The 25,233-nt window shown below is 43.2% G+C and overlaps 1 protein-coding gene across 4 annotated transcripts in view; it reads right to left on the reverse strand.

Moving 5' to 3' along the window:
- The window catches only part of ZEB2 (zinc finger E-box binding homeobox 2), a 115,887-nt gene that overhangs the window by 58,564 nt on the left and 32,090 nt on the right, over nt 1-25,233 (reverse strand). Inside the window, exon 1 of one of the 4 annotated variants that reach the window (XM_050900312.1) lies at nt 20,993-21,020. The exons of the other annotated variants lie outside the window; for them this stretch is intronic. The gene's annotated coding sequence lies outside the window, so the exon portion shown is untranslated. Of the gene's footprint in view, nt 1-20,992; nt 21,021-25,233 lie in introns of those variants that run through there. 4 annotated transcript variants of the gene reach the window in all.

The raw sequence follows: 25,233 nt of genomic DNA on the forward strand, positions 1-25,233 counted from the left end.
TTCATAAGCTACGGAGAGATCAAGTGCTCAGATCTCTCTGCCATTTTCCATAGCCCCCTCCACGCTGAGGGTACCGGCAGCGATCTTGGCAGCACCGAGGGGCCGCCGGGGCTCTTCACAGGGAACGTGAACATGAGTTGGGTGAGGAAGAAGCAAAATAGCCTCTTTTTTTTTTTTTTTTTTTTTTTTCCACACAAAGGCTGTTCTTACAACCTCCCTGTGAAATGCCCAGCTTCAGGGCTGGCGTGTCAGATGGTCCTCCTGAAGATGCACACCGTTTTCATACAGGCAGCAGCATCAGGCTCTCTCAAAGCACTCCCCAAAGCAGGAGATATATCTCATCTACATGCTGACCCCATCCCCCTGTTTTCCACCCAATTCCAGCAGGGAAAACTCTTTTTCCTTCACCTCCCCACAGCACACGGGGCAAAGCCAGGGGTTTTTCACCTGCGGCGCAGGAGCCGTGCAAGAGCCACCACCCCGGCGCGACGACACCTCCGCCTCCCGCGTGGGGTTAAGCGATGCAGAAGGCGTTGTGCGAAGGGCGCGAGGGTTGGTTGGTTTTTTTTTTTTTCCCCTTAATGAGTCTAATCTGATTAACATCACCATTCGCTCCCTTGTGTGGAAACAATGCGGAGCCAAATTTAGTAACCGTAGTTTATGCCACATCACCCTGGGTACCTTTGTTCGTGGTGCACATCTGGCACCGCCAGCTTTAACTTTATCCTCAACACCCTCCATCCACGCCAGCACTCAGCATCGCTGGAGCGCGGGTTTGATTGGGACGCTAAAAACAATCAACTCCATCAAATCATCAATATATAGATGTGTATTTGGTAAACCTGCCCGTAGTTAACCAAAAGCACAATTTTTACCCCAACGGGAAGATTTCATTTGGTCTGCATGTGACTAGGGAGCTGATTTCATTTCCTGTAAAACCCCCTCAAATACTGCAAAGTTACCTGACTCAGCTGCTTGTAGAAATCAAATTCAGTCCGAGATAACAGCTAATCATTTGTCACAGTAAGAAGCAATTCCCTGAAATCGGAAGGGAAAACCTGCCGCTTCAATCCGCAGGTCTGTCAGATTGCTAGAAATTACATTCTGCTCTGACTAACCTCTGCACTTGGATTGCTAACAACAAGCAGCCCGGTCTATCAAAAGAGAATATCATACAACCAGGAACAGCTTTTGATTTGTTCTATTCCAATAACCTGAGAAAAGTTTATGGACATGCATTGCTGCCTAGACCTCAATTTTCACCAACCTGCATACTGTTTTGAATTTATAGCTCCGCATCCCCACAGTAATGTAGGTAAAATTTACAGGCTGATTATCTGGTACTTCATAGGAAGAAAATTAGAGTTGATTTTATAACCGTACAACGGATATTTGGTCTTTGATACTTTGAGTAAGGACGCGCAGTTTGGATGCTCCAATTAAAATGCCAAAAAAAAAAAAAAGGAAAAAAAAAATTGATGAACTTTATGGAGAAGGAAGCTTTCAAAATGCAATTTATATTCTTTAGAAATGTTCCCAGAGAGTAAATTAAATGTATACCCTTCTATGTAAACACTATTTGTGCAGCAGTCATGTTATAAGTTTAATAAAAAATGATGTATCACCCCTGTTTGTAAGATTTATAATTCACATGGCAGTAGTGAATCTAGGAGCCTGGCCACAATGCATTTTCTATACTTAACTCTGTTATCTATGGTACGAGGATGCTTACAACATTGGCAAAAAGGGGCAAAAATAGTTCGGTATCTTTACTTGACTTTTTTTTTTTTTTTTTTTTTAAGGAGACGTTATTAAAATTGAAAGCTTGTATCTCAAAAGGCCAGAGTTACCCATGGGGTTAATGTTCTTAGCAAGACATGTTTAGGCAAATCTATCCACTGTACTTTTATTAGCAGGTAATGAAAAGGTGTAAGTTAAAGTGTGAAAGGACTCTGTGTTTTTTGAAAACAGTACTTCAGCAAATAGCTTTATCTGGCAGAGCCTCTTTGTATTGTAATTACATATAATACAAATCTTCACAATAATTCAGAGAGAGAAAATGCTAATGTGCAGGTTGTGGCAGAAACTAAACCAAAGCAATGAGATTTGCAGCTACAGCTGATTCCCCATCTCACACTGTGATTTTTAACAATTTATTTCCCTGCTTGCACGAGAAGGCTCATGTCTCCACTCTCTCGCTGAACTGCAGCTACAGAAGTTATTTCTCCCAAGCCTCTTTTTTCTGGTGTGCTCCTTTTCCCCTTAAAGTACAAAAGAGAGAAACCACCTAAACTGTTGATTAAAGTAGATGGGAACTGGTAGGGGAAACTATGAAGAGTTTCTAGCAGTTAAGCAGGATTTATATTAGGAAATAGCTCCTAACATCCTTTCCAGATTTCTGCTCGTCACTGCTCCAGTTTTGAAAACATGCAAAATTTATCTAACTTACCACAACAGCTTGAAGGACCAGCTTGGATAAATATGTATTTTTGTGATCTCTATTGGTTTTGCACATATGGTATCATCTACCTGATTGATTGTAAGGGCTCCATTGACTAAAAACTGAAGGGATTTTGGTGTATACACTCATTCTGAAAATACATATTCATCGCAAGGCATGCCACAATCCCCTAAACGTTGAAGTCACTGCCATGCACGGTGTCGGTGTCTGTCGCGTAATGAATCACTGGCTGATGGACCCCGTTGGAGTCCTGACACTTCACCCTCCCGTGGGTGCCTGCTGCCTCCCTCCAGCTCCTGGCCGTGTCCTCCACTCCAACGAAAGGGCAAGGGGCTGGCTGCCCTCCCCACCGGCCACCTCCTCCAAACCACAGCTTTTAGTTCAGAGCATTTCTTTCTTTATTTTTTTTTTTTATTATTTTAATTTCAACAAGGCCAAATTAATTGTTTGCAAAATGAAGAAACGGATCCTGCAGCAATCTTATCCCTCTGACAACTCACAATTTGCAACGGAGTTCCCTCTAGCATCAGCCACGGAGCGGGGTCTGTATTTCTTCTTTTAAGAGTATTTTTTACTCTCTTCCCTCCCATCGCCACACACAACCTGGGAGACAGACTATATTAAAAAACACTGTAAAACAAATAACTGCCTTCACGGGGAAATGTGTTGTTTCTTTCCCCCTCTCTTTTACATCCTTATATCTGACCCTGATCTAGATCCCACAGTCAGTGACAGAAATATTGACATCAGCCGGGGAAAGATCAGGTTTCTTTACACAGGGGACGAGTCCTGTAAACTCTGCCGTGTTGACAGAACCAGGTCCCGTGCTGGTGGGTCCTTCTGGTGGCCTGGAGAAGGTTTAAACACTGCTCCTGCTCCGCTGTAGCCCAAGAGACCTTTCTCATTAACTTCAATACCAGCTGCGTTACGCCTTAAAAATAAAAAGGGACAGATTCTGCTACAGGAGGAGCACTACCAGGTTCTTTAGGTAGCCTTACTGCCCACAGCAAGGCATTTCTGTTGTGTAGCGTGGCAAGAATACCACAAACTGGCCCAAAATGAGTGAAAAAAAGCTGGAAGTCAGTTAAAAAAAAATTGCTCCTCTGTATTTTTACAATCGAGCTATAAACTCCCGATAAACAGAGGCCACAGTGGAAACGCTGACACAAACCTCTGCTTGGCATCGGGAGCACAACTGCCTGTTACCTGCTCTGGTGAGAGAATTCATAGGTTCGTGATGAAGTAGGGGTACTTAGGATTTCTACAGCATTTTCCTTTCTATTATAAACACTTGCTCAAAACCCAGCCCTCCAATTTTTGGTCACAGCTTTATCTCAGAAAAGGCTGAATAGGTACTTAAAATATTTTTCAAGAGAAAGAAAGAGGAGAGAGAGAGAGAAACCCCTGCCCATTCTTCTGAAATTTAAGTAGGCAGCCCTTGAAAGATCACTGAGAAAAGTCTGTATTTTCTCAGGTTTAACTAAATAATTTATGCATACTTTCACTTTGGCATGATGAAGCAATTTTAGCCTTTAAAACCCACAACTACTCAGGCGGGAAAAGGTCTGGTTCCTGCAACTTAAATAATTTAAACATCCAGGTGGAAATGCTTTCAGCGCTGCTCCTTTCTGAGACAAAGGAGGAAGACTCCGAAACTCTGAGACACCAAGAAGAAAAGGAGTGATAAAAGAGCCAACCTCAGATGCATTCAATATTGAGGGGAAATCCAGCATTGTTTGCTGGAAAAAGATGACTAGGGAGACGCTTAGAGTACATAAATCTGCTAGGTAAAAATGCTTCGGAAAAAAATCGTTGGCCTAGAGCTACAACAAACATGCTTTCCAAAAGAGCACGGCAAAAATATCCCTCTACCCTCTAACCCAAGGCAGAAATGGTTTGTGTACGCTTAAGGGTTAGGCAGATGTTAGGGGTCACTGAAGAAGCTGTGTGAAAAACTGCACCACCAGCACCAGCTTCTGAATTTACAGAAATGAGTACGTCGTCTAACTCATAGCCAAGCAGCTTTGTGCCGATGAGAAATGAAAAAGTACCTGGGCTACTTCGCTCTTTCCCGCATTAGACAGTAGATGTGAAACTCTTGAGATAGATACATGCAAAAATTTAGCAGCTTTTAAAGACAGGTAAGAATGGCCCTCTGAGTCAGCGTCCAATTGACCTCACATCAGGTTTCGATGCATGCCGGCGGATTGGTGATGACATGCTCGCAAAGCGCGTGGGATGCAGCCGGAGTCCGGCTTGGCTGATGTCCTGGGGAAGGGCGCGATGCCTGACGGGAGCGGGTGGTTATGGGGAGAAACCCTTAACAAAAAAAAAAGTGCCAACAGCATAGGTATTACTAGAACTACGTAACTGGTAGCGATTTCACATAGTATTAAGCTCCGTTAATCAAGATGTCTCCCAGTAAATAGCATTACTGAAATGAACATTTGGCTTAGTCCCAAGGACAGACATGCCTCGGACTGCTTTCCCCTTTGGTATGTATTGAGCAGAAAGTATTAGAGGGAGAGTTAGCAGTGACCCATATATCTAAACCACCAGCATTTTCTGTTAGGGAAAAAATATCTGATTGTCCTTTCTAACCAGCTTTAAAGCCTCCATTGTTCGGCACAAGCCTTCAAAACATGGCAGGGACGATGTCCCGGGGCTGGAGAGATGCCTTCTGCATGCCCATGGCGTTCTCCTTGGGTTTTGCAGGAATAGAGACCCTTAAATGCCCAGCAGCCTTTCGTCGCTTGCCTTCCTCAAGAGAACGACAGTAATACACCGAATTAATAACCTCATGCATCCCTCCTACAGCCAAGCTCATCCCAGCGCCAACGCTCGCATCTGCAGCGCAGTCGCGCGCTTGCGTCGGGAGCGAACGGGAGGTGCCATAGGGAGGAGGAGGAGGAGGAGGAGGAGGAGGAGGAAGAGGGGAGGTCGGCCCCGGCCGTGCCCCCACGCGGGGTTTCCCCCAGCACTCTTCACTTGCGATTTCCTACACCTCTGTGAGACACCTGAGAAGGGAAGCGAGAAATAAGCCGTGCTCCTCTGGCCACCCCTCCATTGAGCACAGGGTGCCTGTGGCCTATTTTCCTTTTTTTTTTTTCCCCCCTACCAGGTGTCTCACTCAATATATCCTGATCAATGCAAAAAAGGGCAAAATTCACGCCTTGCAGCACTAGAAATCCTCCAGTTGGTGTTGAAACTGATGCTTTTTCAGCACAGATTTTTGATTCCATGCATGTGAGAAACTACTGGCTGCCTGCGTGTGTGTGTGCATGTGGAGTAACACCACCTCCAGAGCCTGCTTCCCACCAGACTTTGAGCTTAAAATGGCTCAAAGTTTCTCCTATCTACATGTGCCTCACGGTCAGCTGAAATGTTCTTATTAGGCTGGTCCCCAACCTTATCCTCACAGCCAAAAGGAAATGCAGAGCTGGGCATAAGAGGCTGTTGAAACCACACGTCATGTTTGGGTTTGCTGTGTCATAATGATTTTATTCCGGTTGGGATAAGGCTTTCTGCAGCTGTTTTCCTATGGAGCTGATGGCAAAGGGCAAGGGCTCGGCTGATACCGAGCAAAAGGGAAGAGCAGCAAGAGGAGGGACCTCCCGACAGAGAAAACAACTCTGTTAAAAATGCATTGGGTTTTTGTTGTTTTAAGTGTGTAAACTTCAGAGGCATTGCCCGTGGTTAAGAGGTAAAATAAGGGATGTGGAGTGAGGCTTCAGACCTCAAGCCTTCAAGTATTTTTTCTTTCTTTCGACCTTCTGTACTTTCTGTTTTTTGGAAGTGGTATTAATAGCAGCGCCCCAGCCACAGCCTCCCCTGCAGCAAAGTGTGGGTTCCCCAGGGTGCTCCAGCACCTCTCCACTACCAGGGGAAAGAAATTCTCCTTTCTCTCCCCGATTCCCTCACTGGCGGGGCTCCTACCTGGCCAGGCAGGGTGGCCTCATCCTCTCATTAACGTGCCAAAACATACACCAGTTATCCCCGAGGATGTGCTCCCTCCTGCACCGGGTACCTGCCCGAAACCCTCAGCTCCTTGCTTTGAGATATGAACATCCTTTGGTTGCCGCTGAGTGGGTTCAGATTTCAGCCGGTGCCTACCTCGAGGTGAAAAGATAACATGAATTTTTAACAAAAAAGAACCTACTTGAGATTTAAAGTTATTCACCCTTTTAATGAAATACGAAGTACGGCCCGTGTCGGGATCATATTTCATGGGAGAAAGTTAAACTTTCAAGGTTAATATTGTTTCTGAACAGAGTATAAATCAGGTTTTTTGGAGGCCTTTTTTGCTGACTTACGTCTTACACCCACGAATTTTGATGGGGACTGGAGACCTTGCGTTTGCAAACCTGCGCAGTTTTGGGCGCTAGAATAACTATTATATCAACACCGGGAACAAAGCAAGCTGGGGGACTGTGTGTGAAAATCCTCTAACAACAACCCAAAAAATAAAGTGGCAGCCCGTTTGGCACCAAGCTCCCCAAGGAAACTGCCTGAACCCGAGGTGAAAGGCCTTTTCTTCTATTCCCAGGCTGCTAAACCATCTAGTTCTCCTCATTCTTTACCCCGAGTTAAGCTTTGCAAGCTTACAGTAAACCTGGGAAAGCTTGGGTCTTGTACGGAGGAATTTCACATTAAGGATTCGCTTCCCCCGCCTCCAGCCTGTTCCCTTGAATCTTCAAACTGAACACCTGATATAAACCTAAAATCCTAATCTAGCCTGAAGTGCATTAATAGAAGCTTTGATTTTTTTTTTTAAAAGAAGAGAATTAGCTCCATAATCCTACTAGTTATACTTCTAACAATATTATTTTAAGACAATTAATTCATATTTTAAAATAATGAAATTACTAGCACAAGACACTAAACTTCTTTTAGTATATTAAATTGGGCAGATTGCTTCTCTCCTTCTAATTATGAATGTAGCAGTTACAAAAGAAACTGTCATTTTGATAGAGTAAAAGACAATCTGTCTGCCAAAAGTGTCCAACCATAATTCTAAAAAAAAAGTCATCTGCATCAAGAACATGTTACTTTGTTTGATGTACTGTCTTATTGGAAACCTAATTTGCTTTCAACCTCTGAGACAACACATAACATAAGTTTGTGTGACTAATTTTCTTGGAAATATGAGTAATTAGAATGAGGGACCATTTCCATCGCAGGAATGAATAGTTTTCAAAATTCGAAATAAACACTGTAAGTTGCTTTCTTTTCCCTTTCAGCCGTGTATTACAAAAGGGAGAGGGATGGCTTTGTACGGCGTAACGTAAGCTTACATGTAAATTGTGAACTACTGCAAAGTACGGGGAGGTTTATTACCTGAGGTGAGCACTCCCAGAGCTCCTGGAGTATAAAAGCATTAGCCGTATGTTCTAACCGAGTAATAAAAATCAATAAACAGGAACCCCCCACCTGTGCTATGGCCCCAGTGTTAAGTTTTATACACGTAGTAATAGTGCATATCAATTTTCACCACCCTTCCTACGCTAGCTATTACAAGGCGTACAACCACCGGAGGGACTGCGAGAGCAGTGCCATTCATCCCACGGAGTTGTCCAGATGCCAGCTCCATTGCATCATTGTCAATTTTATTCTATCTACAACTGGACAAGGCTGCAGCCCCGGCTCCTATCCACCCACTCAACCCCGCAACAATTGCAAACTCTGTTCGACTGGTTAAAGAGTTTACAAGCCAGCTGAAAGAAAACAGAACAGTTGCATATTAATGCCCCCAACCCCTGAAAGATCACATAATGGAGCGGGAGAAACGTGTAACTGCAACCAATGTGGGATCTTGTCCAGCTGCCGCAGCCTGTGGATCAGTGACCGGGTTTTTAAATAAATTAATGATAAGCATCAATATGCAGCTGCGCCAGGTTTCGACTGCAACTAGTTGTGTTGCTATAGGCTTCTTAATTGCTCAGAGGTACGGAAAGCGTGGGTCATCGCAAAGCTAGCGCGTGTTAAAAATCAAACAACGCTACAGATGCGGTAGCTCTGCCAGGTTGCAAAAATAACTACTAAATCACACTTATCTTATAATTGAAAAGAATGCCCCTGATAAGGCAGGGAAGAGTATGAGCATAAACCTTTGCCACGTATTTTCCACTATTCATTAATCTATGGAAATGAGGGTGGCAGGTTTATTTAAGTACCAAGCAGACCAGGAAAGTTAGTTGCTTTTCATTTTCAAATCAGGACCAAAAAAAAAACCAAAACCCAAAACTTTGAGGAATATTTCATTCTACAGGCATCTTTTAAAAGTGTCAGGCTTTCTAATTACAGCCCAAAGATGACCACTGCAGCCTTTAGCAAGTCATGAGAAGCATTTGAGGATGAAGGCTTTGATTCTGAAATAAGCATGACCCAAGTGTAGTCTCCCTTTATGAAAAAAGCTGCGGTACCTTCAGTTTTAAGAGGCAAGAGGGAAAAAGAAAAAAGAAAAAAAAACCAGCACTTGACGATGACCCTTTCTCTCCTCCCCAACAAAAAGACAAGGAGTTTTATCTGCCTGAGGTTGCCTCTGATAGTGCTTATGGTCCGGAAGTACCACTCATGGGCACTTAAAGCAGCATCACTCAGAAGCATAAAAATAGAATAAAGTTGTACAGCAAATGAGAAATTATGATATAAGTCAAGTGTTGTGAGACGAAACAAGCAAAACGAACGCTCCAAACATTCCCTGGAACTGATAAAAATCTATCTGAAATTAGTAGTGCCATCAAGGTGTGGCTTAAGATGAAGTAGTGCCTTTAAAAGCTATCTACAGTAAGAGTCACGACAGCTTTGCAGTGAAGCTAACCATTTTAGGCAACGGGAAGAAAGTAAGACCATTGTAGTTGTGAACAGCTGGCATACAATAGATAATTTAAGGGAAAGTGACCCTCATGTATAATTTTTAACTGAAGAACTGTCAAGCCCCATTAGTTCCAATAGGGCCTGGTAGTACTGAGGTAGGTTTATAGGGGCATTGTATGAGAAGAGTTTCCAACAGAGCGGCGAAAAAAACATTTTATGGGAACTTTTGTGGATTCGGAATTAATTCCATTTTTTTTTTTTTTTTAATCTTAGCCACTGTTTGAGACAACGGCATCTCTGCTTTTCTTTTCAGCAGAGAACCCAAAAAATGGTAAAAATGTCTTTTGGAGCCAGTTTAGCCATGTTCTGAGCCACATGCGCCGATATGCTGAGGAATTTTGAAAGACATCCGTTAAATGTGGAAACTGTGCTGCTAAATCTACGTCACCGCCTCGGCTAGTGAATAAAAAGCCAAGTAAAAGAGCAAGGGAAGAAAGCAGGACTCCTTAAATAAGTGCAAATAATGAAGGGTAGAACCTGGATAGAACATAAAAAGTGAGCAAGTTAGGTAAAATAAAGCTCCGGCACTGTTTCTGCAGACATATTTTAGAGGCCAGTCCAACATTATAAACAATTGCTGTAAAACCTGAAAGGTCCAGGTGTCGCTAAGTCATGTTTACTTTATGGCTTTCACTTTGCTATTTGGCAGTACTTCTAAGACCATACTGAATGATGTTGCCCTCAACTTAAAGTGCTATAACTTTCTTGCCCAGACTTAAAAGAGATACTGTAAAATTATTTAGCAACTTCTTGTGCCATAAACAATCCTGGGATGTAAACCCAGAGTCCTCTCCTGTGTGTCAGTCAGCCCCCCCACTAAAGGCTGCATTTTGATGGTGGATGTGTGGTGGGGCTTGGGTGCGTACATGGGAATGGGGTGAAGAGGGGGAAGACCAAGCATGTGCCTCTCCTCCTTCGAAGGGCTCAAACTGCTGACAAACCTTGTGCCTCCTGGATGCTTTAGGGGACAGTGGAAATGTGGACAAAACCAGCAAATACTGGCAAAAGTTTGGGCTTGCCTCGTGTCTTTGTGGAGTTGCCCTTCCTTGGGGAAAGCAGCGCGGCAGGAAGGGGCTGGGTTTGGGGCAAGTTATCTCCCTGTGCTGCTGGGGCCCCACCACGCTTTCCACTGGGGCCAAGGGTGGGTGGGTGGGCGGGTGGCACGAAACTAGGGGATGCTCACAGCTGAGGTCGATAGTGGGTTTAAAGTAAATGAGAGTAGCTGATTCTGGCCTTAATGAGTTGACTTAAGGCCTATATATTAAAAAAAAAAAATACAGATTGTCATTTAAAGAAATGACAAGAGAACCATCCTTTTAAATCCAAGTCAAATAATATGACAATAAAGCCAGGAGTTATAGGTACTGTAGATAGTCCTTTACTGGACACTATATTATGTGTAGTCATTAAGCCAGCTATAAAAAGAAGGTTTAAATACTAATGTATTTTTTAATTTGTTTTATACCCTAAACAAGCAATCAATGTACATTAATAAACATAATTGTTTTTTTGGCATTTGTCCATTCATTTGGTCTACCTTGTCAGCTCCGGCAAACACATCAGCAAAATTCAGTAACCACAATACACAAGAAGGAAACACCAATGAGGCCATCTCAAATATGCATAATGTATTGAATTACTTTGCTGCTCCCTTATTGACAGACTGAAACCTCCAAAGTTTGCCATAACTTCCTCCTGTCCGTCTTAAACAATGACTTTGACAGGGTTTTGTCCACAAATAGTGCTTTCAAGTGCTGGTGCAAAGAACCTTTAACGAGGTGGTAAATATGTTTACCTTTGATAAGGTGAGCTGCCTGATAAGATAAGGTGGATGGCCACTTTTCAAAAAGCAAACATGTACAGAGCTCGGGGCTCTCACCCAGGAGATGTGCTGGATTTGATCAGCGTAGGGCAATGTCTACGCACTCCAGAATAGCTTCCTGAAATCAATTTGTTCCTTTTCAGTTTTAATTATAAAATACTGCTCGCTAGAGAGAGATTTATTCACTCAAGAGGGTGCAACATTGGAGATGGATGTGTAAAAGGTGCTCATCTCTGTAGTCTCAGCAATTAGGGCGCAGCTCTTGGTTTAACTAGGACACCGTGGGCATCTACCTCCTGGTGTACCACCTCCAAGCAATCCCCATCCAAGGGACCTCCTGTAAATGGAAAAGATCGGGAAATATCTCGGAGGAGGAGACTCTCAATGGCCTGGTACGGTTATCCTGAGTGCTAGTGACCGGAGAAATACATACCAAGAAAAAGCTCCACTGGGGGCAAAATCTGTGTTGCAACCCTGTAATGCCTCCTGACATCTCTACCAGGTCCTCTCTGTAGGTGACCCTACCAAAACAATTCTGGCCGGTCCATCGGTTGTAGGCGAGAAGACAGGAGGCAACGTGGGCAACATCTGCGCCGCGGAAATTTCTTAAAGTGTCATTTGTCAGAGGAAAGGAAAACGAAATTGTTGCAAGAAGAGCAGAAGCTGAAAAGTCCAAAATGGTAGCTCCACTGAAGGCTTTAACACACTAGAAAATTTATGAAAACATGAATAAAAGGTAACTTATTCAGTGTCAGCCTTACATATTTATAGTTTAAAAATTAGTCAAAGTTTATGTCCCGAGGTTGCACCTACAGGAAGCCAGATGTGTGCCTTCTGCATGTGACCTAAGACAGGCCTGCAGCAACAACTAGATAATTTCTCGCTCATACTCCACACCGTCGATCGCGGCGGCTTTCTGAGGTGAGAGAATCTGACAGCACTAACTCTCCAGGGCAGAACTTTCCAGTCAAGTGGATCAACGGACTGAAAATCTCTTATGAATAGTCATTAGGCCTTCATTACAAACCCCTCACAACCCAGTTCTCTTTTCGCAACCAAATGCCTTTTGTCATCTTCACAAGGTGCATCATTTAATTACCAATTGATTTCTTTATATATGACAACATGTCAGATAGCAAAATACAGTGTATCTCCCTTAGGGGGAGAAGTCTGTTAACTATCAGCGTGCCAGATTACTGAATTTAGCTGGAAGACAGCTATTCCCTCTACTGCGCCTTTATTTTAACTCGCTTTCCAGTTTTCCAGAGGAGCAACGCAGGGAAGAGGCAAAGGCAAGGAGCATCGCAAAGAGGATTTTTTCCCCTGTTCTGTCAAAAAATTAAAGCTGGCTTCCAACGTTTCTCACTCTCTTTTTAGGCACAAACACCCCATGCACGCACATATGTACGTTGGCATCCGCGGCTATATGCACACAGAGAGCCGGGCTAAAACACGTCAAACAATTGTTCTCATTATACCAGGAATTTACCCAGCTTCTGACTTCGCTAGCAGGCTGAATCTTCCCCTTCACAACTGCAGCCTGATAATCAAGCCAGTACTGTATTAATAAGCTGAATAATAAGGGAATTTCAGAAATGTACAGGACTATTATACCGTAACAATAAAACCTCAAACTGAGTAAACCAGAGCAGTGCTGAAGGTAGGCGTCGGAAAATAATGAAACCAGTGTTGCAGTAATACACTCCATTGTATGGCAGTGTAAATGCCTGCTTCTTTCATACACAGAAGCTACATTACACGAGTCCGAAATGTTCTCAGAGCATCACTGTGCCTGGTTGTGATAGAACCTGGCACCAGCAAGCACTGAAAGCTGACATTATACTGTAGGATGTGCTGCAGGTGTGCAGGCCTGCGAACGTGCTCTAATTACATATTTTCCTGCAGAGCAACAATTAAGGTCGCCAAAATAATTGCCAGTTTCTTAATCCCTCTCTAACAAGACTGACATAAGGAAAGGTTTATTTTTCTCTGGTTATTTTGAAAGTGTTCTCAAGATTTTGGTTTTTTCTAGTGCGCCGCATAAAACTAATTCTTACGTTCAAATGTGTGATTATACCCGTTGCTGCTGCTGGGATGGGCTTTTTTTAAGCCCAAACCTTTTCTGAATTCTAGCACAACTAAAATAATGAAGAAATGCTGATTGTATAACCTGGCATGCTGTTTCAACATTTCCCCTGCAACGAGGGTACCTATTTTCCCTTTCTGTGTGCATTTGCTCTGTGTTTTGGGGGTCTTTTCCAGGACTACAAGCTCCAGGCCAGTGCTCAGACCCCCGCACAGTGGCATTAGGGCTGCGCTATTCCAGTCAAGCAGCTAGAGAATTACAGGTCCTGTCTGTTTCCAGTGTTCAATAAAGAATCACCTTTATTTTCATTACAACTGGCCTTATCTACTGTGGGAGATGTTACAGAGACTTCTTTCCAGCGGCGTCGAGCACTCGACTTCAAACAATTGAAACAATTGTGGTACATGAGACAGAAAGGAGATGTCTAGTGCGTCCATTTGCAAAGCTGATGCATTTAACAGCAACCATTATATATTGTAGTTATATATAGCTCTCCTGCAGACCTTGGGAATAGTGGCCAATGTGAGTCAAACTCAGAGCCGGCATCAACGGCCACAAGTCAATTGATTTTCATCGGGAAGCACCAAATGATATGAGCCAGGAACCCTCCATCCCTCCCCTCCAACTCTTACAGAAAAGAAAACCTGTCAGAGAAAGCTGGGGGCTCAGCCTCCACGCAGAGACCTTCTCATCTTTTAACGCCTTTCAGTTTTAGGCTCGGCTCAAGCCTTGGCTCAAGGCTTGACTGAAGAGGTTGCTTGGGACGCCTAATCTGGAAGCCTGTGAGGTGACTTCTGCAGGACCTGGGTCAGACCCATTCAGTGTTTCTGAATAAAGGCTCTAAAAGGTGTTTTATATAGGAACACAAGGACATTTGTGTTCAGTCATGTTAAGACAAACCTCCACTTCTCGGTTAAGCCAAAGGTTAATAGTCTGTTCTTGATTATATTTTTAAACAGTTGAACTTCTTTCCAACATTCCGGCAGAGCCTGCTGTCCCTGCTCTACCTATGTGCAGATCCTACTGATGTCAGAATGAGTATTGCTTATGTCAGGATTAAATTTATCTGAGCAACACCAAAGATCAAACAAAAAATGCCACACAGCACCAGTCAAAGGATGTCCAGCGGTATGCCAGATAGATTGGCTTGACATGCAAAATCATATTCAACCATCTAAGAATATTAGCATTAATGAGGCAGGCAAGACACCTTTTGATAATTGTTGGCAATCTGAAAACTTTGCTCTGAGGATATTAAAAGTAAACTGTTATCGTCCGATTGCCAGTTTTAATCCCACTGATATAAGCTGCCACAACCTGTCAGCGTTAAATACATAACAAGAGGGTATGAATATAAACTTCTGCTTGGGAGCGTAGGTAGATGTCCACCTATGCAAAGTGCATTACATGTACACAGACTTCAGAAGTGATACCAATGTCACAGACTCCTACTAAGTTACTCGTTTTACCGCTAACTCCACTACTCACTGTCTAAATTCGTCCCTCTTTCCTACACTTCTCTTGCAGTCTTCCTTCAACACAGATGAGCTAATCAGTTGCTTAGACACCCGTCCTCATAAAGCTGTTCACATCTTTCTATGCTTCACCTGCAAAAGCCACAACAGCGATACTGTGATACAGGAAAATGTATTTTCCCTCATTGTACTTATTACTTTGAAATGGTCATTGATTTGCTCTGCAAGTGAGTAAACAAAGGAAATTTAAACTTTAATGGATATTAAATTATTTGCAAATGAATCGTTTGCTCTTCTCAAAAGGGACAACTGTATTTTGTTCGTTTGAAACCTACTTAGAAAGGCTGCATGGGAATGATAAAACTCAAAGCTCAGGGTCATCTACAACCAGCTTAAAATTTTCAAACCTGGTGATTTCATTAAGACTCTTTATGAAAACACACGGTGTGGTTCTCCAAGGACTGAACGCCCCATAACTTAACCCACGTAACTTTGAGGCACTGAATCGTCAGTCTCCAGCATCTTCACCACGCCGGGAGATGTTGATGTAGGCACCTGACTGGGGATCCAGGTTGGAAAATACTGGCTTTTATAGGTCCATAGCCTACACGGACTGTGGTCACTGGGAAAACTCACTGCAGAAGGCAGATCAGAGCCAAACCGTGTCCCTAAAAGAGGGCCAAGTCGCGTCGGTTTTACTCACGTGAGCAGTTGCAGTGATTTCAGTGAGGAAGACATGGCCCTGTTTACACGAAAATGCTTTGAAGGGAAATATTTTAGGTTTCGATCAAAACCTCATTTACATTCTTACAAAGAAACTGCCAAGAGTTATAAATGAGCTGTAGAGTATATTATAAAACACGTTTTAAAAGTAACACATGCTCAGAGATGGATAACGTTAAAATAAAAGTAGGTGTAACATCCAAGACGAACATTTCTGTTGAGCAGAGATCACGCGAGAAAGCATTCCACAGGCATAACTTTGCAGATAATCAAAGCCAAGTATTAATACATTTTTATCAGTCCACCTTCTAAACAATATTTCAGTAGATTTCCTTTCACACAGTGATATTTGTAATAAATGTTCTGCCTTTGTTTTAAAGTCAGTCCGTAGAAAGATGACATCAGCTTAGCAAACAATAAAGTGCCTGTAATATTGTCTCCAGAGGGCTGTTACATTTACTTTGTAGCAGTAAAATTCAATTTTCAAAAAACACTACATGAATGATGTTAGGTTATTAACCCTATCACCACCGTAAAACATCATCATTGTGTGCAGAATGTAGGTCACTATCTAGGAGCTATAAGTTGCTTTTTGTTAAATAATCCATTTAAGCTGCTTTTCTTTCCTATAGCCCGGGTTGTGTCCCTTCCCTTTGAAAAAAGAAAAACCAGTCCCATTTTTAATCACAAGGCTCTGAGCAAGCGTTCTTATTACACATCTCATTTTAAGGTGTTCTTCCTTTGTTACTTTCAGATTTGGCCGCACACTTTTGAAGAGCGACTCTCTGTGAATTCTTGTTATTCAGAGCTGCTCTCAAAGAGAATAAAAAAAAAAAAAAGTGTATCATATCAGCCTACGCCTGTGGTGACTCTCACAAGTTTCAGTTCAAGGAAAGAGAAGAAAATCGGCAGCTACAAATTCTGACTCATTTTGAAATTTCAGCGCAATTGAACAGCGACCGTCCTGATTTGGGGACCGACTCCTCAGCCCCTGCTGATGCTCGGAGCTCCCGGCTGAGCCTGGTTTCCCTAAGCAAGCTCCACTGAGCCAGGGGAAAGAAAGATCGGCGAGCAAACTGTCCGCAAGCCAACCCGTCACATGGCTCCCTATGAAAGAGGATTTGCATACCTGACGCAGCTATGGAAATATTCCCCGCCCGGGGAAGGAGCAAAAAAGAAGTACTAATAGCAACCCGCTATCAGGATGCAAGGGGTTAACTAGTTAAACTTCTACAACCCCCCACAGTAACTTTCCAAAAGCTGACAATAAGTAAAAGAAGTGCTGGTTATCCATTTTTTAAAGGGATGGGATTGGTTTTAGAAGAAAGGGAAAGAGGATCAAACACCTCAGAGCAACAAAAGGTTGTGTCAGAGGGCCCTCAATCACAAACCTCCTTCAACAAGAGATATTCCAACCTTCCAGAGCAGTTACCCGGGCAGCACGGCTAAAAAGTTCCCTGACATGAAAAGAACAAAAACAGAAGGGACAGAGGTAGTTATTGTTATGCACACTCCTCTTTTTTTTTTTTTTTTTTCTGGGGCTTTTTTTCTCCCCCACAAAACTTTTTGCATAAGCTGTTAGGGGGAAAAGTAATAGCGTTGCTTATTGAAAAGAAATCCCCCCTCTTTGCATCTCCTACCTCCTAGGTTGTGAGGTATGGCCCAGCAGATTCTCAGCCAGGAACACCTGATGAATGGGAAGGTCAGCTCCACGAATGCTTCAAAAGAGGCATCCGAAATTAATAAACGTAATTATAAGAGTGTAAATGTATCCTGGTTTTCATCGCCCCCTGAACACATATTTGAATTTTTTTTTTCCAGACAAGCGAAGTTGTGTGCGCACAAAGAATGTAAATTATTTGCGTTTGCGGTGTCAGGTCTTGGAGGTATCTTAACAGCATGTAAGAATTTTCCACTTAAATGTAAATTATTAACAAGTCAGAGTTTTCATTTGTTTTATCTCCTGATGTGCAATCTAAATAAATAAATGGCACATTTTACAGTATTCACCACCCACTTCTCTGCTCTTTCAGAAATATATTTTATGTACGCTACCTCTGCTTAAATAAGGTGGTGGATCATTTGCTCTTTCATCATTTATCTTTGTCTCGGTGCTTCTGAGGGGTTGGGGTTTTTTTTTTGCTCAAACAAATTTACCTCTAGTACTTCATCAAGTTTTCCTGTGTAATATCGCTAAGTAAACAACACAGTGGTTTATTCATAAAATATTCATATTTCAAAATGTTCCTTCCCAACCACCCCTCCTGGGTTTACCTATGTTTACAAATATGTAAGCCTTGTTAATATGCCTTGTCTGGGGAATGGTGAGTAGTGACCCTCCTTGAGGCAGAGCTCTTGCTGAAGTGTATTATTTCAGCTGGGAGAACAGCAAAGCTCCAGGATGAGACTGATTGATTAAGACCAGATGGATGGCCACACATAGGTGTGACAAAAATAGAAACACATTGCAAACATTCCTGGCATTGTCCTCCTGTGGTCCGGGAGGTGGATGGACCCGGTGGTACCTTATCTACCTCCTGATGGGCTCCAGAATTGAAGAATGTTAATGAAAGCTAACTCTCCTTCGCCTGCCTTACACTGACACTTATTACAATGAATCAAGCTTAAAATTGCATCTCGTAAATAAACTCTGCGTTGCCTCCCAATCGAAAAATGACAGCTGGCATGCCACTGGAAAGCATTCGCACGCGTTTCCATGAAATTAATTCGAAGTAAAGAGCTCAGAAAGAAAGAAAGAAAAGGAAAGAGAAAGAAAACAAACAGAGCGTACCCACATCCTCTCCTTAAAATTAAACTTTCAGAAACCACATAAAGGAATAAGTGCAAAATGAATGACCTCTGGTTTGGAGAAGAATGTTTCATTGAAACCCTCTCAGCTTTTATGTTTGTTGGCCATAAACGGACCAACCATCTCCGTAATGCTGTGGTTGTTCTTCACAGAAAAGCCAAGCCAATGGCATGAATCCCACTCACCTTACTGAAGTGAGCGGTCCCAAGAAAAAGGAGGAGGTGATGAGCAGCATTTGGCGCACTGTGGCCTTGCACCCCTCCCCAGAGGTGCCGTCCCTTCCTGGCCATACCCACCGTGCCTCAACACTCCCTCCCTTTACCATCCATCGTGGCACACGATGTATTTCTCACACTAAGAAAAACGCCGTTAACTGAACCTTCCCATTCACGCTGAGAGAGCCAGGAGTAATCCCGGCTGGGTGAAGGAGGTGGGAAGGAGCGCAAGACCAGGCTCCTGGGGCCACCTCATTTCTGTCCCTCTACCTATTGCACACCACAAATCAGTCGCGTGGCAAGCTTTGGGGGTCAGCCCCGACCCCAAAACACGCTTCAAAATCACAGGAGGATCTCAAGCCTACTCCTTGCATGACCCTTTTCCCATCGCACAGCACGGCACCTCGTGACAGCCGTGGAGGAAGACGGAAGAAACCAGACCCCTAAGTTTTCTCTCTCTCTCCCCAAAACTCCTGGTCAGCCCCAGCGTGAGCTTTTAGTTCCCGCTCCCCTCGTGTAGGCCTGAAACGATTACCTACTTGTTATAAATCTTCTCAGGTTTCACAGGCACACATTTGCCGGTAGGTTCCCGGCCAGCATTTCTGGACATTGGGCTCACAGAGACACATTCTCACACATGCAAAAGCGCTATGATGGATCAGGGGCTCCTCCATTCACCCCTCCACTTTAAGCAAAACCGTTCCTAATATACCTTTTCATACGTGAAGCATAATGAATGTACCTTTTCTTATGCATGTACAATACTGTACTTTCACCCACTGGCAAAGAAGTTCGCTAAATTACTAAGAGCGTTTAAAGAGGTGGCATTCATTGTAATATACAAAGGAATTTAAAGCACATTTACAAATGAATCGGCAGGCATGCCAACAGGAAAAACAAGTTGAAATGTAAAATTTAAAATAAAACCAAAATTGAGGATTGCTTGAAATTATTATTATGATATGAAAATGTTTGTCCATTTCATGGGCTGAAAACTACTTAATTTCTCTTCATCTACAATTCAGGTGACCGTGGTTTTAAAGGAATATTCTTTTCCTTGGTTTCCTTCTCCCCTCCCCAACTGAGTAATAAAACATAGACTAATTTAAATAAGAATCATTATGCTCAGAAGGCCTCCTCTGGCTGGAAGACTTTTGTTCCACATGTCCCATAATCTCACTCCCACATGGCTGCCATAAGGTTGATGCTGAAATCAAACTCTACTATAGAATTTTCTTTTAGACACAGTAAAAATATGTATATCAGTTTGGGGAAAGAAGTCCTGTAATTTAGGTAATGGGAGAAATATACTTGTGATAGAAACCTCTTGACTTTGCTACTCCGTTCCCTGTATTTTTTCCTCATCCAGGTTGCTATTAGCATATGAAAAATGCTTTTAATTTTATCAATTTCTGGACATATCTGTCATGCAAGTGAGATAGATAGCAGCTCGGTCTCAACTTATCTCTTCTCTACCACCTCAGCAGCAGGTTTAAAATAGAACACGCTCTTTTAGTTACTTGCAGCCAAGGTGTGTGTAACTGCCTTCCTGAACAAAACCTGATAAAGAAGGAGCAAGCCAAACCACGGGAGGCGGTTTGCTCCCATCTCAAACACAAATGTTTCTATCCCAACATCTCATAGCATGACTTTCACTTGGAGAGTAAGAGTCGGAGCAGCTCTCACCCGTAACTACACACATCGGCCGCAATACAGCAAGGCTGGAAGTTATGGCCCTATTTTTAAGCCCTTTCTATTTGTTGTTTATCTGTTTCCTTAAAACTCCCACTCCCACCCCTGCCCTACGGATGGTGCACACGCGGCACGGCAGCTCCCACGCGCCCTTTGCCAGCACAAGGCGACTTTGTTTTACGCGCTGAGACGTCTTCCATCAAAACCGTATCCCCAAATTCTTCGCAGGCGCACGTGATGTAAGGCAATCTATGGCAGAGCCCAGAGAAAGCTCTCAGCAATATGCAATCTATTTTCACACATGCTGTGGATCTTATGGCGTCAGTCATACGGTCGTTGCACACAAGAAATTTTTAAGGCCCGTTTCTGCTACTTTTTAAGTAAATTAAAAACTCCCATTGCCTCCCAGGCAATTAGGCTGAGGCCCTAGGACTAGCTTAAAGCGGTGAGACGCTGAGCATTTTCATTTAGTGGTATTTGGCATGAAAATATTTGTGGCTTGGTGAAATTTTGCACACACACTCTCCGACTTTGCTTTTTGGGACATGTTGGGGAAATGGCTATTTTTGCATGAACATAAAAAAACCCCATGAAATTATGCTCCGTTTTAATGAAAGGGTGGTTTTGCTTGACAAAACATATGCCTTTTATTAACAGTATTAATAGAAATGGGCCTGCTTTCAAACTTGCAATGAAACGTGACAAAACCCAGGGCTGGATTCTCAGCTGAGCTTCAGGCACCTTTGCAACCCGCTGCAGCCCCGTCTGATGCTGTGCCCCTCAAAACCCATCTCCTGGAAAAAAAATACCCCCCTGGCCACACCAGTAAATACCTCCAAGGCTGGGAGCTACACAAGGAGCTCACTTCTTCGCAGGATGCTTTCTCCAGCTGGGAAATTCAGGAGCTCCTCTTTACATCACACAGCAGCCAAAATGGGTGTGTAAGATCTGCCTGTATATTAATTTTATCTTTTTTATTTTTTTTTCCTCCTCAGCTCAGCCCAAAGGAGCCATGGGGCTGGCTTTTGCCAGTGGTGCCCACACATCTACAGCGGTTAATAACAGCCACGCAAGCGCCAGCCCTCTGGCTGGCATCAGAAGGACCCATGCATGTGAAAGGCTGCCGGAGAAAGCCAAATCAGTTCAGAGAAGAACAGCCTGTCTTGCTAGAAGTTATAAGACGGGGAATAAAGGGCACCTTGCACTAATCAGGGGGATTAAGCTGATGAGCAAAGCACCTGAAACAACTTTTCCTTCCCACCTCCACTGGAAGAGGAAGAGGGCTCTCCTAAGTAAACAAACCGGCACAATCCTTTCCATTTTGATGATTTCTCGCCATTTTACTAAATTGCCAGGCAGGCAGAAGCCTTAACCCTGACAACACTCATGTGAAAACTCCCGCTTGATATTTTTTTTTTTTTTACTTGCCTGAACTTCTTTATTAAATGCTCTCTGGCTGTAAATGAGTGGGTGTCAGAGGTGCAGTATTTCACAGATCTGTGGGTCACTGCCTGATTTTGCTCTGCATTTAGATATTAAAAGTTCCTCTTATTATAGATAGCGTGAAGCAAAATGAACAACTCGAGACAGTTTTCTGAACCGATAGTCTCTGGATATATTTATTTTATGATGATGGCAATGAAGTAGCCCCTTATATATTTTCTATTGTCTTCAGTAAAGGCATACTTTAATCGTAAACTGACGTATGAAACCTGCCTGTTGGCCTATTGATATTTCTTTTGCACTGAGCGAGAAGCCAATATCCTATTTTAAATATAACTTTAAAAAATGACATTACCTAAGAAAATGCTAGCAGTATTCCTGATAAAATATACTGTGGTGGGGCTGAAAAGTGCATGCAAAGCAAGCTGCATTATTAGAATGTTTAAATATTAATTATACCGCTGTGTAGTAAAGATGATCAACTGTGAGTGTCAACTAATTTTCTAAAAGCTGCAATGTTGGATTTTGTCTAAACTTCTATTGTTAAGCTAAAACTAAAAGCCCAGCAAGTTTAGTCTACTGGAGTGTGTTTATTTTTATTGGTTTCTGCATAATTTTTTGTAACATAAACCAACTTTAACCCCTTTACTGAAATCTCTGCCAGTGGAACTCCAATAGCACATCATAAAATTCCTATAATTCTTCAAAGCAATGTAGCTGGAAAAGAAAAAAACCATGGGCACTTTGCAACAAACGCCAACTACGAGATCCAGCCAATTAAATTTAACTCTTGCGAGCTCATTTTGCTGACAATATATGTGTAGATATACGTTTAGCTTGCCATCCGATAGCCACTTCTGTTGGGAGAAGCTCTCAGCCACGATGCCCGGCGCTGGGCTGGCTCTATTGTGTGAAAAATCCTGCTCAGGTGGTACCTAGCGCTGGTACGTGAGGGAGGCTGAGCGGACAGATGGGGAGGCAGATGTACAATGCTACATAAAAGTAGAAAGACTTATATTATCTTATGCGAATGCCTTAAGTGACAGAGCGCAGGCAGCAGGCAAAGGGGGGCCGGGATGGGAAACAAAGGGTTAAATGAAAAATGACTGTCATTTCATTCCCTGCTAGCAGCTATTGCTTCCCCAGACTTTTAAGAGGAGCCACAAGACTCGAGCGAGAGAATCACTTTGAGATTCTTCTGCGAAGACAAAGAAATAGTGTGCGCCGAGGCTGGTAGGCTTCCTTCCGTCACTCATGGATGCTCTGCCAGGATTTCCCACCTGAGACAGATTGCGACGCATGTTCGAATCACTCATGCACGAGAAGCAATACACAAGTTCAGTGTAAAGCCACTTTAAAAGCTCATCGGGTGCATACTTTACTTGTACAAAATACCTTATTCATGATGGAGCAGTGAGGGCCTAGGTAATTACTTGAATCAAGGTGGCCTCAGAAGTGTTTAAATCTACAAGGACACTTAGAGCATGAATAATGCAAAATAATTTGCATCTAAATTTTTTAAGTGTTCTTTATTCAAAAACTAAAATGCAGTTCCGATTAAAGTTTGATGAGTGAAAGCTGAGCACTTCATACCCACTGTGAAACGTCTCCTATTTGTGGAAATTATTTCAGACAGTGGTAAAGGGACAAAAGAGATCAAAAAAAAAGTTGGTGATTAATCTGCATTACTTTTAAGCCATCCTTATTTCATGATGTTTGGTGAGTAGGAAGTTAATTTCTGAACTTGCTGATTTGATACCATCTACATTTCACCCCTTTAAAGCGGCACCATCGAAAGCGCAGCTCTAATAATTAACCAAACAAAATAACTTTTCTTTCGCCTTCGATGATAGCGCAAAGCAGCTCATGTCTCTGAAATTTGTCCGGTATCTTTTAGTGCAATTAATCTCGCCTCTGTCCCCGTCAACCTCTTTGGAAAAGCCTTATGTGCAAAAATACCCTGGCTGCCTCTCACTCTATGTGCTTATAGGGCATGGGCTTACATTTCTTCACTTGGAGCGTGTTGCATCCCTTTCTTTTGAATTTGCCATTGACAGCATAAACTGCCGCGTATATCATCAGTTCAGCACTTTATTATATCGTCTCCACTCCTATTTTAGAACGTGTTGAGCAACCCCCATAAAAATTGTTAAAGAGGAAGGAGTGAACAAGACAAACGTTGTGTAATGTGCTCGCTGAAAATTATGCTTTTCTCTGCCTGGGCTGGAGGCAGAGGAGAAAAAGGGAGAGGGAAAGCATGTCAGAAACAGCCGTTTTCACATGCAGACGTCAATGATCCTGTTGCTAAATGTGCTTAATTCACGATTACGTTTCCAACGCTCGAACCTGCCCGTCTCGCCGGCGGGTGCTGCTCGGGAAGGCACCGAGAGAAGAGACGTTCGAAGTTGGAGAGCTTCGCAAATCCCTGGAGATTTCTACGGGAGAATCTCCACAAATCTGCTCCCCGTTTGTTCCTGCCCTCCAAACCCAACGGCTCGCTGCGGTACGAGAGCCAGACCTTCCAAAAAGCAGCTCCAGGAGCGAGAGGGAGGTTTTTTCCAGCTGCTAAAACCTCAGGTCGGGAAATCTGCTGGGATCCAACAGGTTAGGCAGGCGAAAGCTCCGACAGACAGTGAAGTTTTAAGCGCCGGCTAACTGCGAGCAGCTAAACTTTACAGGCCCCTTTGCAAAGGAAAATCATTTTCCTGCTGCAGCCCTTATAAAGAATAAAGACTTCCAATTTATTACCAGCTCGAAAGCTGGCTGCCACTTTATTGGACTTTCAGATGAGTGTGCTCGCCACGCTTTCTTAGGGAGAGGATCTGCTACGTTTTTCTTGGATTTGGAACAATGCGAACATTTTTTTAACTCATGGAACAAAGATTTCCCCAGCAACAGACCCCCTGCTCAGCAGGTCACCTATCTTTGCGACAGTTTTTCTTTTCCCACGCTAACCCTAGGGCTCATTTGCATAAGGTCTCTGTTGTGACAATTAGTTTCAGGTGAGCTGATTTCTATGAGGTTTGCCCAAGACGATACACAAGCTCTGGGCCTCCCTGATCCTGGCCCTAATTGCGACTGACTGGCACCAGACACAATCACCCTCTTGATTCAGCAAATTGTCCTGCGAGTAGCTTGTTGTGACCCCGCGATGCACAAATCATATCATGTCAGCCCCGGCGTAGTAAACAGTGAATAAAGCAAATTCAAAAAAAAAAAAAAAAAAAAAAAAGGGTTTCATAATAGCTCCTCCATCTTCTAGCCCCAGTGGACAAGATGAATACAAATTAAAGCTATATCATATCTGGTGGAAGAAGTATCTCTGCCCTGACTAACAACTTTTTGGTTTATTGGGGGGGGTTGAGGGGTTATTTTTTAATTTGCATTGGGGGGGGGGGGGCAGGAAAAATCAGATGTTCCTTCATTCCGTCACCTGGGGAGAAGTTCCCCAGGTAGCAGAGCTGGGTCACTGTAAATATTTCCTAGCTCGTTGTTGTGGAAATAAGCAATGTGCTCTTTCATCATCTCAGAAGCTACAGGGTACATCAATATGCACATTAGCCAGGCTCCCAGGAGTCTCTGCTCGGTTTAAAAAGCCGCGGAGGCCGGGCAGACCTCATCTCTGAGCACA

Source organism: Gymnogyps californianus, chromosome 7 (assembly GCF_018139145.2).
Source record: "Gymnogyps californianus isolate 813 chromosome 7, ASM1813914v2, whole genome shotgun sequence".
Lineage (NCBI taxonomy): Eukaryota > Metazoa > Chordata > Aves > Accipitriformes > Cathartidae > Gymnogyps > Gymnogyps californianus.